Below are 19167 nucleotides of genomic sequence, written 5' to 3'. Positions count from 1 at the left end.
GAGATGTCACTCTCTCTCTGATTTGTTGACTGTGTGATGAAGAATTTTGAGGATCACCTTATTGGATGCCTCAGCCTAGCCATTACCCTAGGGGTAATAAATGGAAGACCAATGTTGTGTGATTTTGAATTTCTTCCATAGTTCCTTGAGGTCTTTGTTCTTGAATTTTCCTCCATTTTTAGTAATGATTGAGGATGGTACACCATATCTGCAGATGATGTAGTTTTTGATAAAAAGTGCTACAGTTTTTCCATCGGCAACTGTGAGAGGTATTGCCTCTACCCACTTTGTGAAGTAATCTATAGCCATGATAATGAACTTATGTCCATTAGAAGAGGTTGGGTGGATCTATCCCACCAAGTTGAAGGCCCATTGTTGAAATGGCCATGTTGTAGTAGAGGGAATCAGCTCTCTGGCTAGAGCATGGATTAGATTCCCATGTAGCTAACACTACTTGTAGGATCTAGCATACTTGATAGCTTCTTGCTCCATTTTAGGCCAATAGTAACCAGCTCTAAGGAGTTTGTGAGCTAGAGTCAGGCCATTTGAGTGAGATCTAAAAATGCCCTTGTGAACGTCAATTAGTGTGCATTTGGACTCTTCAAGTTCTAAACACCTAAGGAGTGTTCTATTGAGACCTCTCCTATATAGATTGTCAGCAACAATGACATAATGTGAAGCATTATGGAATTGGTAACATTTCTCATTCCAGGTCAGACCTTCCAGAATGGTTTGATTACGGAGATAAGAATAAATGTGATGGTAGCGGGATGATTCTTGTCCTATAATAGAATAGATCATCCTTGAATTAGGGGTGTCGTAGGCTGGGTAATGTAACACTTCCACCAAGAACTCATGTTGGAGGTCATTTTCAGGCCTCTGTAGCAGGGAGGCCAAGATAGCATGGCATCAGCCACTTTATTATCTGCTCGTGGAACTTGCTGGAAGGCAATGTGTGCAAAATACTTCTTCAAGTCATCAACCATGCACTTGTAAGGAATTAGTTTTTCATCCTTTATTTGATACACATCATTAACCTGATTGATGACAAGCTGAGAGTCACCATAGATGTCTAACTAATCTACTCTCGATTCGGCTGCAATTTTCATGCCATTGATCAAAGCCTCATATTCAGCAATTTTGTTTGTACAAGGAAAGAAAATCTTGTACACTTTGGGGAATGAATATCTCTGTGGTGTAATGAAGAGTAATCTAGCACTTGATCCTTATTGTGTAAAGGAGCCATCGAAGAACATGACCCACATTTGGTGCATGAGTGTGAGAATTGACTCATCTAGGAAATCAATGTTCATTGGCAAGAGACTCTGCATGGGTGCATCGACCAGTTAATTTACAATCTCCTATCGCTTGATAGCCTTACATTCAATGTATTAGATGTCAAACTCACTGAGTATCATAACCTATTTAGCCAATCTTCCTATGAGAGCTACCTTACTGAGCAAGTACTTTAGTGGATCTATTTTAGCCATGAGCTATGTAGTATGGGCAAGCATGTATTGTCTTAACTTTTGGGAAATGAAGACAACTACCAAGCAAGCTTTCTCAATAATGTTGTAGTTCTTCTCATAAGAGATCAATGTCTGGCTCAAGTAGTAAATAGCCCTTTCTTTGTTTTTGTTGTCTTCTTGAGCCAATAGGATTCCTAGAGACATTTTAGTTGCTGAAATGTATAAAAGCAAAGGCTTCCCATGGATAGGAGGCATCAAGATTGGTGGATTGACAAGATATTATTTGATCTGTGTTAAGATTTTCTCACAATCCTGGCTCCAATTGAATTTCACACCCTTATGTAAGGTCTTTGTGAAGGGTTATGATCTGTCTGCCAACTGTGAGATAAACCTATAAATAGATTGGAGCCTTCCTTGTGGTCCTCTCATCTGACTGATGTTCTAAGGTGGTAGCATGTCCATTATTGCTTGTACTTTCTCTAGATCCACCTCAATTTCTTTTGCAGAGATGATGTATCCCAGTAACTTTCTTGATGTGACACCAAATGCACAATTCCTAGGATTGAGTCGAAGATTGAATTTTTCCATACAATCTAGGATGGGTCCCAAATCTTGTAGATGAGTATTTTATTTAGCACTTTTGACCAAGGTATCATTGATGTAGTCCTCCATGGTCTTATGCATCATATCATGAAAAAATGTAGTAATAGCTCTCTGATATGTAGCACTAGCCTTCTTCAAGCCAAATGGATTTACATTCCAGAAAAAGGTTCCCCATGCACATGTGAAAGCCATTTTCTCCTAGTCTTTTGGAAAAAAATTTATTTGATTGTAGCCAAAAAACCCATCCATAAGTGAGTACATCTCATAGTCGGCTGTCATGTCCACTATCATATTGATATTAGGAAGCAAAAAGTCATCTTTAGGACATGCCAAGTTGAGATCATGAAAGTTAGTACAAACCCTGATAGATTTATCATGCATGGACACTAGAACAATATTGGATATCCATTCAGCATTACGTGGATGAAACCAACTTTTAGAAGTTCCCCTAGTTCCACTTTGACAAGCAATGCAACATGAGGATGCATTTTTTGAAGTTTCTATTTAACTAATTTGATGTCTGGTGCTATGGACAAGTGATGCATGATAATTTTAGGATCTAGTCCTAGCATGTCAAAGTATGTCCAAGAAAAATTTATCTTCTTTTCTTTGAAAAAGGCAATGAATTCTTCCTTTACTTCAGGTGACAGTGACTATGCTAGATGTATCATATGAGGATGTTCTTCTGTGCCCAGATTAATTGGCTATGTTGGCTCTATCAACACTGATGATCTCTCCTGAAAGTGACTTGTAAGTGCATCAAATATCTCATCTGTGGGTCCCTCAAAAAGGTTTTCACCTTTGGATACGTCTTTTTTTTTTTTTTGGGTTCCAACACTACCACAATGTAGTTTTCACCATCAGACCTTTTGCATTTTTTTCTTTTTAATTGTATGAGTAAGATATTTGATGTTAGCCTCAGTCATGTTGACACTCTTCTCATTGGTGGAAGATAGTAAAGGTTCGATAATGTTTAGGTAGTAGGTGAGAGCATAGTCATTCTAGAATGTGGGGGCTTTGCTAGAGGCATTAGGGTTCTAGTCTATAAGCTCAGGATGTGTAAGTGAGAGAGTGGTGGCTGGTTCAATTGTATTCACAATATAGTCATTAAGTGCTTGGACCAATATTTTGAGACCTACAATGAATTTTTCCATAGATGTGTTTGAAAGCCTTTGAGTATGAATTTTAGCAATTGATGACTCTAGGACACTAGTTGGATCAAACCCATCTGACCTAACCCTAGACATTTCACCCGCTTTGATTTGGTTTTCATAGACATGCACTTAGTCAATGTCTTTATCAGTAGTCACTTCTAAAAGAGAGTCAAAATCATACTCCTTAAAATCAGTGCTACATGGCAAGAGACTATAGAACTCCCCAATAGTGAAAGGGATATACTCACCTTCATCACTTGGGTTCTTACATAGATACTCAATACATAATGACTGACTAGACTCTCCCTTTTCTGAATGATGTTTGAGTTGCTCAGTATTGTCCTCAAAAGAATCACTAGTATTATCCATAGTGCTAACATGTGGCACAAAGTCATCTAGCTCAGCGAAGAATTTAGCGAGATCATGAGGAATAGGATGAGGATAGGAATCCTCATCATCAAATTGTTCCTCTTGAGTATCTGACTCAACTTGTGACTCATTTCCAAATGAACTCTTAGGTTCTGGTATGAATTTATTAGGTCCCAAATGGAAATGAACCTTCTTAAATCCTAGTCCAGTTGTATCACTGTTGCTTCAAGCTATTGCTTTGATAGGATCAATTAGGCCATTGTTATTGCATCCAATAGGGCCAATTCTCTTATAACCAAAATGCTTCATAAGCCTAGGACCAGGCCCATATTTCTCAAGAGTGATTTCTCAAGCTTGCTCTATTAAGTCTATTGGAGCCTTTTCTCTGTAGAGCCATGCAACAATGGCTCTATTTTCACTTTCATCCTCTAAGGGAAATGTAGCCTTGACAAAAGTGCCATTATACTTGGTCTGTAGTGTTAGCACGAACAATTTATTTGCCTCTAAGGATCTCCCATAATGCTAAGGAGACTCTAGGAGAGATGTTAATGACAACACTAGTTCAATATGATACTATCCCATGCAAGTTTCTTTCAATTTGAATGACTACTCAATTTGTTTCAGCTTATTGTCATGATAATCAATGGATTCACAGTTAGCAGGGATGAAAGTTTTAGTAGCTTTGAGCATATTGTAGGTATAGCTAGTAGTGGCAGGAATAATAACTTTGGAGCCATGAAATGGTAAATTGATGCATTGGTGATATGTGGATGGCATAGTGCACATCTCATGTATCTATGGCCATCTTAATAGAATGTTGTAAGCCAAGGGAATGTCAAGCACCTGACAGGTGACATCCCTTTCTACAGGACTGACGTGAATGGGTAAGACCACAAGACCTAGAGACTTTCCTTCCACTTTTTCATACACTTTGATGGTGATCTTATGTTGAGGATCAATAGAGTCCTTAAAATAATTTAATTGTCTAAGTAGAGTAGTAGAGACAATATTTAGACCAATTCCATTATCAATGAGTACCTAATGAACACGTTTTTGATGGATCATAACATCAATGTATAGAGGTTGATTATGTGGGTGACTCAGTGAGTTATCATCCTCCTCAGAGAAGGTCATAAGATAAGGTGAGGTTAGGTGATCTACCATGGATTGAAATTGCTCAAGATCAAGATCTTGAGGAACATTTGCCTCAGTGAGGGATTTGTCCAGAATCTACCAATGAGTAGGTGAGATTTTAAGTAGCTCAAAGATGGAAATTTGAGCATTAGTTCATTTCAATTAATTGAGAACACTATAACTGGTTTCCATTGAGTTCGTTGTGGGTTTTGCACCTTTGCTAGATGGACCAGCAAGGGCTTTGTCTTTGTGTTGTTTGAGATCAAAGATAGAAGGTACAAGGCATTTGAGCACTAACTTGGCATGAGAGCGAGTAACAACATTAGCATAGTGTTGTGAGGGTGTGTTAGTCATTGTGTTGGAAGTAGGGCCCCTCAAGAAAAATGGTTTCTTGGGTTTGTCATTATCTTGTTTTCCCTTGGTAATGACATCATAGTATTTAGAATCCATAGGTTCAACCATGTTAATCACATTGTCATCATTGGAATATGCATAGTTGACCTTGTTATTGGATTGTGGTTTCAAAGTCTCTCCTTTTTCATAGGTTGGGAAAGGCTCTTTGAATGCCTTGTGATCCGAGTTTTTGTTATGTCCATATACCACAAGTTCACCAACATCAATCATGTCCTAGACTTTATGGCACAAGTTTACACAATTGCTACTTTTGTGTCCCTTATTTTGGTGATACTCATAGAATGAGGTTTCATTCCACCATGGTGGACATGGTTGTGGATCATAGGGATGAGGATTATCCATTGGTGAAATAAGCTTGTGTTGTAGCAATGTTTTGTAAACCACATCCAAAAGGTTCACCCAAGGGTGTATATTCTTGCTTAGGGTGTGTGGCCCATGAGTTTCTTGGTTTTTTCCTAGATGTCTTATTATTAGGAGGAGGTTTCTTAGTATTTTTGGCCTCTTTGAGGCCATCTGTGAGATTAAATGCCACCTTAGCAGGTTTGGGGGTGACATTGTCAACAACTCCATCATGTATGATTTCTCAGTTTTTGTTGACATGTTTAGTTTTATCCCTATTGGAAATGGAATCTTGTTTTGTGTCCTTCTAAAGAGTGAGTTTTCTTTTCTTGACCGTAAATTCCTTGATGCAGATAGCCTGTGTAATCATGTCTTCAAAGGTGCATGGACCTTGAAGTTGGACTCTATGTCCAAAATCAAGTAGAAGATTATCAGTGAAGATGTCAAGCTTTTCCGTTTCTAAAATTTTGCATGAATACTTAGTGTAAATTTGTCTCCACCATTGGAGGAATGTGAGAAAAGGTTCTTGGACTTTTTTCTTAAGGTTGCATAGATCTCGAATGTTGACAGGGTGTTGTATGTTATGAGAATATTGTTGGACAAATAAGTTGGCAATTTCATCAAACATCTTAATATCGAGAGGTAAATGTGAGAACCACTCCAAATCTTGACCACCTAGGCTCCTAGGGAATAAACACATGAGGTATGTCTGATCATGTATAAACTCCATAGACAAGGCACCAAACTCCTACAAGTGATCTTGGGGGCTAGTGGTGCCAAAGTACTTGTCGTACTTAGGTAGCTTGATGCCTCGTGGGAAAGCAGGTATGTTTATGCTCTTGTCAAATGGAAATGGACAGAGTATCTTATGTGTATGTTTTTGCAGGTTTCTCTTTCTCATGCATCATTTGAGCCAATTGGTCTTGCATAATTTTCAATTGTTTTTGGAGTTTGGAAGTCTCAGTTTCTTCTTTAGGCATGATAATGGTTTCCACAATGAAATGAGAGGGAAGCTTAGCTCCCTCTTGGGAAAGTTTAAGAAAGTACTTTTCTTTCTCTTCATTGAGTAGGATTCCCATGACCTTTTGAAATTTTTTGTCTCTTTGAAATTTTTCTATGTGTTCAGGGAGTATTCCACCTCTTCCTATTCCTCATTGATGTCATGGTCTTTCTCTTTCTCTTTTTCATTCCTAGGTGGTTCTTGATGTCTACTATGACTACCATGTTTAGGTTCATGATTGGTCATTGTAGGAATGTATTTAGTTTTAGTATGTTGTGTTTCAAAAGGTCCTTTGAAAAGGAAGTTAGACATCATGTTTGGAGATACAGGACCTCTACCTATCTCAATATCCTCTTGATACAAAGGATTCCTAGTTTGTTGCAGGTTAATGGAAAATTTTCATTGAACTCGAGGTGACCTGATAGGTGAGGGAGATCATGAAGATGCCTCACTAGATGAATTAGATGTAAACTATGTAACAAAAGGTAAGCAACCTCTTCCACTATTATGTCCTCTAGCACAACCTTGCCTAATTCTAATAGGATAAAACATGTTGCCACTCCTTGTTGCGATAGTCATAGACAAGGGCAAAGAGCAAAAACACTTGTACAAGCACTGTACTAGGACAAAATCTCCAAAAAAAGGACAAAGTAAGAATGCTCTATGCTAAGGTACAAATAGTCTCATTTAGAGGCTAGAATAGCCAAAGGTTATGACCAATGTAGCTCAAAGCATGACAAGCACTAAAGAATGAGGGTGAAGACAACTTAAGAGATGAGACTAGTCAAAGCACAAGACACAAGTCTTTAGCTAATCAAAGTGCCACTATTTGGGACTATTTTTAGACAAAGGACAAACAACTTAATGCAGGAAATAGACTAAATATAGGTCATAGATTGGTCAAATAAGTTAATTTAACAATCTTAGAGCAAGGTCTTGCATGAAGGTTCTCTGTGAGCCACGTGAGAAAGTTTACCAAATCATGTGAAGACTCAGAACAGTGATTTAAATTTATGCGAAGACTTTCTTTGACTCGCATGAAGAAGTGATAGGATAGTAAAGATAGTTGGCAAGATCTTGCATAGGTATATGTAAGATTTTGCATGAAGACCTGGACTGGATCGTGTGAAAAAAATGAATTCTTGCACGATAAAATACAAGTCTATGCATGAAAATTAGGACTAGATTGACAACAACTTTGGATTTTGAAGAGATTTCTTAAATGTTTGGATAGATTGATAGGCTAGTTGGCCTAATTTGTTGAATAGACAACAAGTTTAATTGTGAAAATTGTTTTGATAGATGTTTGAGTTTCAACCAAAACAAAGTGTTTAAACAAGACAGTGGGAAACAAGCAATAGTCAAATACAATCCAACTAAGGAAAAAGAAACTCAAAGGGACAAGGGAGTCTTGACTCATAGTCTATTTTGAGGAAATTTGGACATGTTGAAGACTTGATAACAAATACGCTTTATCCCTAGAAATAGAAAATGGTAGAGAAGGCAAAACTTTTGTCCCACATCTTATGCGCATGTGTGTACCTCACACAGCCATGTCACCCCCTAGAGGGTGCCCTTATTTTTGGTATATTCAAAGGACTCAATAGTATATTCTGAACAAGAATTCTTGTGGCAAGGGACGAGCATGTATACCACCTACAAACATCTAGTAGCATGCCTATGGTGAGTTCTATAGGAGATATTCTTCCCCCTCCTTGCACAAATATTATTCCTCCTTTTAGAGGTGAACTAGTGGCTTCTAACTATAAGGTTTTTACTTGGCTTCTATTTGTATTAATTCCTAGTGGCTTCACAAGTAGAGTTGAGACCAGCAGCCCACACCAACATCTAAAAGTGCAAACTACTATCTTAGCAAGCTAGGGGTCGGCACTGACCAGTGCATAGACAGAGCTACCCCTTGATATGCGATATCAAGAATCAATGGAAAAAAATTAATCTAGCTTTGGAGTCTTTTTCTCTACAAAGCATCTTGATTATAGTGAGTTGGAATCTTCGGTGAAAGGAGTGTGCTCACTTGGGTCATTCCCAAAGGTTGGATCACTTTGATAGGCCCTCTAAAGGATTGACTCAGACTGGTGGTTCGATCACAAGGATCGGAGTTTCTGATTTCCCTCAAGGGGAAAGAGCATACTCCTCTACCTTACTTTCTCGCCCAAACATGTAAAACAAGTTAATTACCCACTTAGCTTAATCAATCTAGACTTATTCTTCCTAAATATTTTGATTCCCTTAAAAAGGAAACCATCATCTCATCATAGAAAAGAACAAGCACTGAAGAACCACTAAGCTACTTGCCTCCCTCAGAATGTCATGTTTTGGAAGTGTCTAGGTTTCTGATTCACCCTTGGTCATGACCTCCAAGTGGTGAAGAGCATAATCCCCTATTCTTTCATCTTGCACCCTAAGAAGTTCACAAGCCCTAATTAATCTATGTTTTGAAAGCAATAAATAAGACATGCTATTTTGTTCATTTTAAAAGTGGTCTTTGGCAATCATCCTACAAACAAGGGTTAGTTTTTGTTTGAGTGGTTTTTATAAGGAATCTTTGTCGAAATGTCCTACAAACAATAGTTAAGCTATAGAAAATCAGAGAAACATAACAACATAGATTCCAAGAAAAACTTGTTAACAAAATTGAATGAATAGAACGTTGAAAAATGTTGAAATTGAACTTGATGTTGCAAATTTTTGCGCAAAATCGTGTGCAGGGTCGTGCAAAATCTTTCTCTGAGTCGCACAAGAAAATGATGTGCTACGTGAAGACTTGTGCAATGGGGCACTTTTTTGTGTGATATGGTGTAAAACTTTGCATGAGAACCTTCAAATCCTCACACAAAAATGGAATGTCTCGTGTGAAGATTTGAGTACTGGTACAGAACAATATAGATAAAACACTAAAATAACATTAAAAAATGTAGATAAGGCCAGAGAAATTGATTTCTTTGGCCCCATGGTGGGCGCCAAAAATATATGTATGAAATGTAGGCCTCTAAACCTCACACACACTTTAATGTGGTCATTACCTGTGAAGTCATCCTAAAATGAACATTGAATTGTTCATACATACCACTCAATAGCACGACCTGTTGCCTATTATCTAAAGGGATTTTGCCTATTTAATATCCTCAGAGATGAGGCTTAGGCAACTAGACCCTCTAAGAATGAAGGATTTGATAAATAGCTAATCTATGTGAGAATGCAATGTAATCTAAAATGAGATATGCACTTAATCTAAAAACATGTAAAAGAAACTAGATTAAGCATATGCATATTTAAACTAAATGAGCTTAAGCTAAGAACACAAATGTGTGCAAATATATGAGCTAAGTGATTATGAATTTAAATAGCAATTTGATATCAATTCAATTCCACCTCCTTAATGAGGAATTATGAGTCCCTTAAATAGAATTCTTGGAATCCATCAATGGGTGAGATCAACTTGGGTCGAAGATCAGGATTAAAGAAAAGATTCAATTAAGATGAAAACTTCCTTGTACAAGGGAAGTGAATTATTTCTAATCTAAGTGTGATGAGCAGTTAACTAAACTTGCCATGGGTGTGAGATCAAGTTAACTAGATTGATTCCAATTTGAGAGATAGTTCAGTCAAAGTTTCCATTTAGAACTAAAGAGTAGAATTAGGAAAGATATTTAATTTAATAAAATGAGATATGACTTCATAAATACCTTTTCTGTTTAATTGAATAATTTCATTCAATTAATTAGATAGGCATATTTATTAAATTGAAATGTGGGCCTTTGAACCTCACATACACTTCAACGTGGTCAGTACCTACAAAGTCATCTTAAAATGAACATTGAATTGTTCATATAGAATGCTCAATAACACAACCTGTTGCCTCCTATCTAAAGGGATTTTGCCTATTTAATATCCTCAAAGATGAGGCTTAGGCAACCAAACCCTCTAAGAATGAAGGATTTTATATATAGCTAATCTATGTGAGAATGCAATGTAATCTAAAATGCTAGACTGGTATGTGTATGTATGAAATGTGGACCTTTGAACCTCACACACACTTCAACATGGTCAGTACCTGCAAAGTCATCCTAAAATGAACATTGAATTGTTCATACAGAACGCTCGACAGTGCAACCCGTTGCCTCCTATCTAAAGGGATTTTGCCTTTTTAATATCCTCATAGATGAGGCTTAGGCAACTAGACCCTCTAAGAATGAATGATTTGATATATAGCTAATCTATGTGAGAATGCAATGTAATCTAAAATGAGATATGCACTTAATCTAAAAACATGTAAAAGAAACTAGATTAAGCATATGCATATTTAAACTAAATGAGCTTAAGCTAAGAATGTAAATGAGTGCAAATATATGAGCTAAGTGAGTATGAATTTCAACAGTAATTCGATATCAATTCAATTCCACCTCCTTAAGGAGGAATTATGAGTCCCTTAAATAGAATTCTTGGAATCTATCAATGGGTGAGATCAACTCGGGTCGCCGATCAAGATTAAAGCAAAGATTCAGTTAAGATGAAAACTTCCTTGTGTAGGTGAAGTGAATTGTTTCTTATCTGAGTGTGATGAGCAGTTAACTAAACTTGCCATGGGTGTAAGATCAAGTTAACTAGATTGATTCCAATTCAAGAGATAGTTCACTCAGAGTTTCCATTTAGAATTGAAGAGTAGAATTAGGAAAAATATTTAATTTTATAAAATGAGATATGACCTCATAAATACCTTTTCTATTTAATTAAATAATTTCATTCAATTAATTAGAATAGGCATATTTATTAAATTGAATAAATTTAATTCCTTAGTACATTAGCCTTAGGATATAATTTAATTTAATTAAAGTATAAATACTTTAAATTAAATTAAATATTAATCAATAGGTTTTAATGTGACTAATATGAGTCAATACTTTTTAGGAATTAAATAAAGAGTCTAATGAATGTAGATTTAGGATTTTTTGCATTTGAGAATTAAGCCATGTAGCAAATAGAAAAATAAGAATTGCCTACTAGAATAGGTCTTAGATTGGTCAGAATAGACCAGAATTAGTATAATGGCAATGAGCCAATTTTGGGGTATTACAGTATGCAAAGGATATACATAAGAAGAATGAATTGACTATGGGGAGACAATTTCCCCTATTACAAGACTAGGAGTTAGAACACTACTACATATTCTTCTTACAAAGGATTTAAGGTATACCAAATGGATGTCAAATCTACATTTCTAAATATAATACTTGAAGAAGAAGTATACATAGCGTAGCCTAAAGGATTTTTTGACCACAGTAAAAAGACCATTGTGCGTAAGTTACACAAGGATTTATATGGTTTGAAGAAAGCCCCTAGGGCATGTTATGAAAGAACACATAATTATTTGGTGAAGATTGGTTTTGGAAGAACTAATGATAACAGTAATCTATACTTGAAGACTAAAAAGAACAATGAGGTACTTCTATCTGAAATATTTGTCAATGATGTCATATTTGGAGGCAAGGAAGCATTATGCAAATCATTTGCAGAGGAGATGAAAAAGGAATCTGAAATTTCTATTTTTGGAGAGATCAAATTATTTTTTGGTTTACAAGTATACCAAATAAAGAAAGGTATTTTCATTACTTAATTGAAATACATCGTGGAGATATTGAAAAAAATTGGAATGAAAGATTCAAGACCAGTTAGTACACCTATGTCCACTAGACATAAGTTATCGAAGAATGATGATTCTACTAATGTAAACTAGACATTGTACAAATCAATGATTGAAAACTACAATATGTTGTTCACGTCAAACCTAATATTGCATTAGGAGTTGGGATAGTTGCAATATTTTTTGCAATTCCTAAAGAGAATCACATGATGGTAGTAAAAAGGATATTGATATATGTGAAAGGAATAGAAAACTATGGATTCTATTAAAATAAAAATGATAAGTTTGAATTGAAGGTGTTCATTTATTTAGATTGGATAGGAAATGTTGATGATAGAAAAAGTACAAGTGGAGGAGCATTCTTTCTATGAAAGAGACTAGTTTCATGGACAAGCAAGAAGCAAAACTACATTTCTTAATCTACAGCTAAAGCTGAATATGTTGTAGCAGGAGTGAATTATTCAAATATCATATGGATCAAATAATTGTTGAGAGGTGTGAAAGAAGAGATTACTAATCTCATTATTATCTATTGTGATAACACTAGTGCTACTAATATATCAAATAATCTTGTGATGCACACAAAGACTAATTATATTTCTATCAAGTATCATTACTTGAGAGAGCTAGTTCAAGACAAATAAGTGACTTTGGAGTATGTAAACACTAAGGAGAAAATAGTTGATATATTCACTAAATATTTTTTTGAGGATGCTCATGAATATCTAAGAGTTAAATTAGGGGTGATCCCCCTAAACAAGGCTACTTAAGCTAGAATGATGGTTTTCATAAAATGTATTGATTAGAATACCATACAAGTTGATGCAAATAGTCCAACTTTGGGAGTTCCCTAAAGTAGTAGTGGAGGAAGAAGGAAAAAATGTTGTATAAGTCACAAATAGATGACAAAGGGTGAATTTAGAATTGACATGAATATATCTTCATGAAAAGATGAATGAGATAGATAAAATGTATTTGGCATTGTTTTAAAAGAGGGAGATAAGAAGATGAAAGATATTTACCTATGTAATAAAAGAGAGAGATTACCATGAAGAGAGATATTTCATAAGATGCAAGGAGAAGAATATATTTAGTTATTTATATAGTAATAAGAAAGAGGGAGAGATTAAATAAGTAAGGAGTTCATAGATTAAAGGTGTTGCATGGATGAGAATCAAAAAGAAATTAAGGATATTAATGAAGATCTGATACTATACATAAAGGGATTTTTGTCAATGTAGTAAAATATTTGGATTGCATGGTAGCTAGAGGTGTTACTATCAATTCCTATGGGAGTAAAAATTGCATTCCCATTTTGAGTACCATTCCAAAATTTTGAGTCATTTTGAGCCCTATAAATGCATTTTCTTGCATATGTACCGATCATCATTTTGAGGCTTAAGAGGCTTTTTATGTTCCTACCACCTTTAATTTAGAATATATGTGTATCTTATGATGATAAATTATCATTTTGAGTTATTATATGAAGTTTGTTTTGAGCAGTGTTTAGCTTTGCATTTTTGCCAAAGTGCCAAACAGTGACAGGAAACCTAGTTTGCATTTGAATATTTTGCAGTTGGTTATGTTTCATGACTCACCACTTTTTAATTATTTATTATGCATATCAAAGAGCCTATGTTTCAATTTTTATGTCATTTTGATATGTTTTGACTAAATTTTGAATCCCTCAAAGTTGGCTATTCATTGTTGTCATGTTGATGCAAATTGCCCTGAATTTTGGGAGGCCCTGTTTGACTAATTATATCTTTGACCCAATTGACCATACTAAGAAAATTCATTTTTCATTACATTCTAGAGGTTATAAAGTTTCTATGTTCCAAAATTTGAGCATATGATGGATCTTTTTGATTAGTTTTCAAATGTGATTCCAAATGCAACTTGTGAAATTTTACTGGTGTCATAAAATGCAAATTGATCAGTACCCCTATTCAAGATGTCATAACTCTAAATTTATAATAGATGAGATCAAATGGTATATACCACTATTTTATACTCAAAAATTGCTTCTAGTGTGCCATTTTTAAATTCTTGATCAATCGATTTGCACACTTTCCCAGGTCCATTCCATTTACGAAAAATCATTTTTATGTTGGTGTCCCCCATTCTATAATTCTGAGTACCTCACTTCACAAGCTTGATAAACTCATCATGTTATTTGTAATTAGCCCAAATAAAATAATTAAATTCCCTTCATGATAGTGAACTAATGCCCTAGTTTTTGTACCCTCAAGTATCTGTTTGCCCTATTTTCATAGCCAAATCCAAATGCACTTTATGGTTTTCTGACATGTTTGTTTGGAGGTAGTTTTAACAATGCAAATTTAATGGTAAATATATTTTGACCCTAAAGTTCTCATAAGACAAAATCTAATAAGGTGAAGGAATGTGGAACAAAGAATCAACATGTCAAGTTTCAAAGCCCAATTGTTAGATTCAATTAGATTTTAAAGCTAGTCTTAAAGGCTTCCAAGCACAAAGTTATAGTTTGCAAGAACATGGTTGAATGAGTTTTTTAATGATGAAATAAGGCTTGAATTTTTTTAATCAATTCCAAATGCTCAATGAATAAGTCTAAAGGATCAATTGTTTTAATTTGAGATTTTTTAGCCAAACCCACTTTGGGGCCCGACTAACTTCACTAAACTAATAGGATTGGATGTGTTTGAAGAAGTCATAATTATTTTGATCACAAAAATGTGGTGGCGGTTCACATATTTCCATTCGAGGTCATAAGGTATTATGGCTATGATGTACATTGAAAAGGTGCAAATAACAAGGTGATTTAATACACATTCCAATATATGAACTAGTGTGTATCTATAATCTCATTATGTAATCCTTTGGGTATTGTCATGATGACACTTTTTGGAATGAATTGGATACCAAAAATTAACATGAGTAATAAGGTATATCATTGAGCGAGTACTCATGTAAATTGGTAACAAGCCCAATTGACTAACATCCAAAGGTGCCTTGTTTAGTCTCCATTGTTGACAATTGCAGTGAATGCCCTTTCCAATCGACAATGAAAACCACTTCCTATATTCTCACAAGAATAGGGGAAGCACATTGAAATTCCCAATCATCTTTCAAGATGCTTTCCCAAATGATGGAATTTGTAAATGCCATAGTTTGAGAAATATGGTGTCTTATATCTTTCTCAAAATCCTTAAATTGTGAGTGTAAATGCCAGCCGTATCCTTGGCTAATAAAAAGAAATAAATGAAATGAATAAGGGAAGAGTCATATTTCTCAATATGGAGTAATGGAGTTTCCAAAGTATTATATTCTCTATTTTAAACTTTTGAAACATTATTTATTTCCTAGGAGATCAGATTATATAGTGGAGTGATCGGTTGCCCTCATACCTAATTATGTAACACTTAAAATGGTTAGAATCTAGCTATGGTTTTAAACATAAGTCATGGATCAATACTTTTTGTAACTTTAGTACTCCAAATTCACCAAGACCCATGCCTAAAAAGGTTTTTTAAGATTTTTGAGTCTTATGAAGAGGTGCTAGATCTAATACAACAACCACAAATGGCACATACAAGCATGAACCAAGGGCATCAGCCTCAAAATCATTGTCTCATGACATGGTAATGAGGAAGGGAGATGATGTACTGACCTATTGCATGAGTGTTGCAAAAGTCAACAGATCCAAGCAGTGTGGAAAAAGGAAGTTGGATGTTCTTGTTCAAAAGAAAAGTAAGGGAAAAGTAGATACATGGTGTTGAACCCTATTACTTCTTGCCCCTCCCCTACTTTAATTTCTATGAGAGGAATGGAAGCTTATTTTAGGGTATCTATGTGTGGAGTGGCAGGGGAAAAGTTGTGGAGAGCTTTCTTCATGCATTCTTCATCATTTTCAACTAGATCATGCAAAATTTTGTCATTGAAGTATGGAGTGGGGATGGAGAAGGCTATATTCATCTTGGAGGGTTCTCCAATAGAATCTATGTTGGAGCTCATGAGAAGCAATTGTCTAGATGCGGAGTCATCTACAACTTCTAAAGTAGTGTTTTGGAAGTTTGTGACTCATGGGGCATGGCACTTCTCTTTGACAGGTGCTCTAATTGATTAGATAAGGAGACCTATGTCTTAAGCTAAGTGGGCATCATGCATTGTAGACACAATGAGGCATTACGAGCATACATTCCTTTACTCACAGGTCAAGGGGAAATGTATCTAAAATACCTCATGTTTTTATCCCACATTGGGAAAGTAGTGGTAAATGTTTATGTTTATAAGCTCGAGAGCACAACCTCTAAGTGTCTTTGAGACATGAGCCTTTTCAAAGGAAAAGTTTCTCGTCCATGGAGGGGTCATTATGGACAAAATTAGTGATATTTTGACCAAATATTTCAAAGGCCCATTATAGTGACGAGATGTGAAGCAAGAAGAGGCACAATCCTATGACATTGTTGTAAGATCGCAAGGCAAGTTTTGAAGGCTCACGATGCTACAATAATTTTGGGAGATTAGAGGTTGAAGTTTAAAGGCATACAATGTTACAAATAATAAAGCAGTCATAAGGTTAGGAGATGCAAGAAATGGAGTTGCAATCATATGCCAATTGTATGGTCGTGATGCTACAAAATTGTCAGGAGTTGAAGGCTAAGATATTACAACAATACTATGAGATCGTCATTAGATCATAATGGAGAAATGAAAAGCTTAAGATCTCACAATTGAGATATGTGGGTCCCGCTCCTAGGTACTTTGACCAATGAGATTCTACCACATGGCACTGTTGGATTAGAGAGGAGAGGCAAAGTAAGATAAAATAAAATTATAAAATGAAATATTCTCTAAACTAAGTGTATATTCAAAGTAGAATATTTTTAAATGAATTTTATTATTTCTATAGTTTAGACTATACAACATTTTAAATTTTCCATTTAATTGCTTTGTTCATGGCCCGGGGTCTGGCTTTTCAATTCGACTCTAGAGGCATTATTTTTATCTAAAACATGTAGTATAATATATCATCAAAACCAGAGAAGATATACTTTTCATTTCTACAATCAAATTTTGCACAGGTCTTAGGTGGAAGGAACTATATTTTATGATTTCATGGCATCCTCAATTTTTATGAAGATTTGATGTTTTAGATGGGAATAATATCATATTGCGATCAGTTTTGATAAGATCACATTCACTGGCCATTTTAAAAAATGAAATGAGCATTTTTAAGAGCACATACAGAGGATAAGGTTTTTGTCAGTAGGAGGTAGTTGGAGATTTATAGATGAGGGCAGATGAAGACAAGCAAGATCAGATTTGAAACTTATGCACATCTTAATAGATATATGATATTCCTTCATAAAGGAGGTTTCCTCGTCACTCTTTAAGGAATATATTTTTAGACATTATGTTACAACATTGATGAGATTTGATTTGCCGGTAGATGGAGAAAGGAGATGGGTTCAACAACAATAGAGAGAAGAAGTTTTAGCAGGATACTTGGTATAAATTAGATCTAATTTGGGAGTCTCTCCTTGTCTATATATTCTTCTTCTCTACTCATTGTAAGGGTTTTGATTATGGACATTTTTCATTACTATGTGACCACTCTGTTGGTTCTAGACTAATTAAAATTTCTTCATAATTGTGATTTCACATTCTCAACATATTTTCCTCTGTATTGAATAGCAGCAATGTAATTCTTTTAAGTATTCATATTATACAGTCATCTGCTATGTATTTTTTGAGATTTTTATACACCATAATGTATTGATTTTGAGAAATAAATACAGAGCTTTACTTAATGTTTCATTCAGAAGCTCGTCTCCTTTTCTATGGGTTTATAGTTCTATGTTGACTATGTAAAAAGTGCATATCATCTAGTTGCAACTTGATTTTGAAGTTGTATATCACTTCGTGTCTTATTGTTGGGTCAAGGACATGAATAATTTACTTGATATTACATTGACAGAACTATAGGGATCATAGGAGGATCTGATAAGTATGAACTTTTTTTGAAGATTCATGTCTACTCACAAGGTAGATAGATAGATTTGATGTATGGATATATGAGTATATTTTGGGTATCCATGTGTATGTTTTGACTTAGTTTATGCCCAATGGATAAGGAACTGATTAGCTTAGAGGTTACATGTTCTTGTTGCTGCATACCTACTTATGCTGATGATTCAATCTTTAATTGAATATTTTTTCCTTTCTATTTTAGAGTTGAAAAGAAGTTTAACTCACTTGGTTTATCAGATTCATGTGTCATGTTATTAGCTATTTTGTGTTCATGAATGTTTGCATGAGCATAGAAGATTCAGAGGTTTTAATCTATTATCTAGATTTAGTTATATGCCTTTACACTAGTACCATATAAAGAGTCTGACATCCACCAGCCTAGGTCTTGCAGAGCTTGAAGAGAAGGAGATTAAATAGCCTTATAGTTGGCCCTATTGTCTGAATAGGTGTATTGAACATGGGAATTAGCTACCCCTAGGTGTATGTGTTCTTAGCATTAGGTCATTCAAAAACTATTAATTCAAGATCCAACAAATTCCAAAGAGGGAGATTGTTGGAAACTACAATTAGGATAATTTGTATGTTGTCATTGATCTCAAACATTATTGGTGAGATATTTTTCTATCTAATTTGAGTTTCATATCTATTTGATTGATGAAGAGGATTTGAGAAGTTGGTCATAACAAAAGTACCTAGAGGAAAATTTGAGTTATGAGAAGGAACTATAATGGACAATTGATTAGTAAGACCTTGAAAAGATTAAGTGATTGCTTAATCATACTAAAATTGAAGAAGACAATTATATTGAAGCCTTGAAGAAGTGATCAAAGATAGACCAAATATATAGGCATGACCGAGCAATAAAGCATAAGATTAAGAAGCTTGAAGTATATGTTGACTGTGTTACAAACTAGAGTTTTCATTGCACCAAAACATTGACCTTCTAATGTTTGATACAACTACTAGATTTATAGAACACGGGAGTCAGTTAAGCCATGTCATGAATCT

The sequence above is a fragment of the Cupressus sempervirens genome, chromosome 4, assembly GCF_028749045.1.
Source record: "Cupressus sempervirens isolate cs-2001-9-10 chromosome 4, ASM2874904v1, whole genome shotgun sequence".
Classification (NCBI taxonomy): Eukaryota; Viridiplantae; Streptophyta; class Pinopsida; order Cupressales; family Cupressaceae; genus Cupressus; species Cupressus sempervirens.
The sequence above is the reverse complement of the archived record's forward strand: the minus strand, read 5'-3'. Positions refer to the sequence as shown.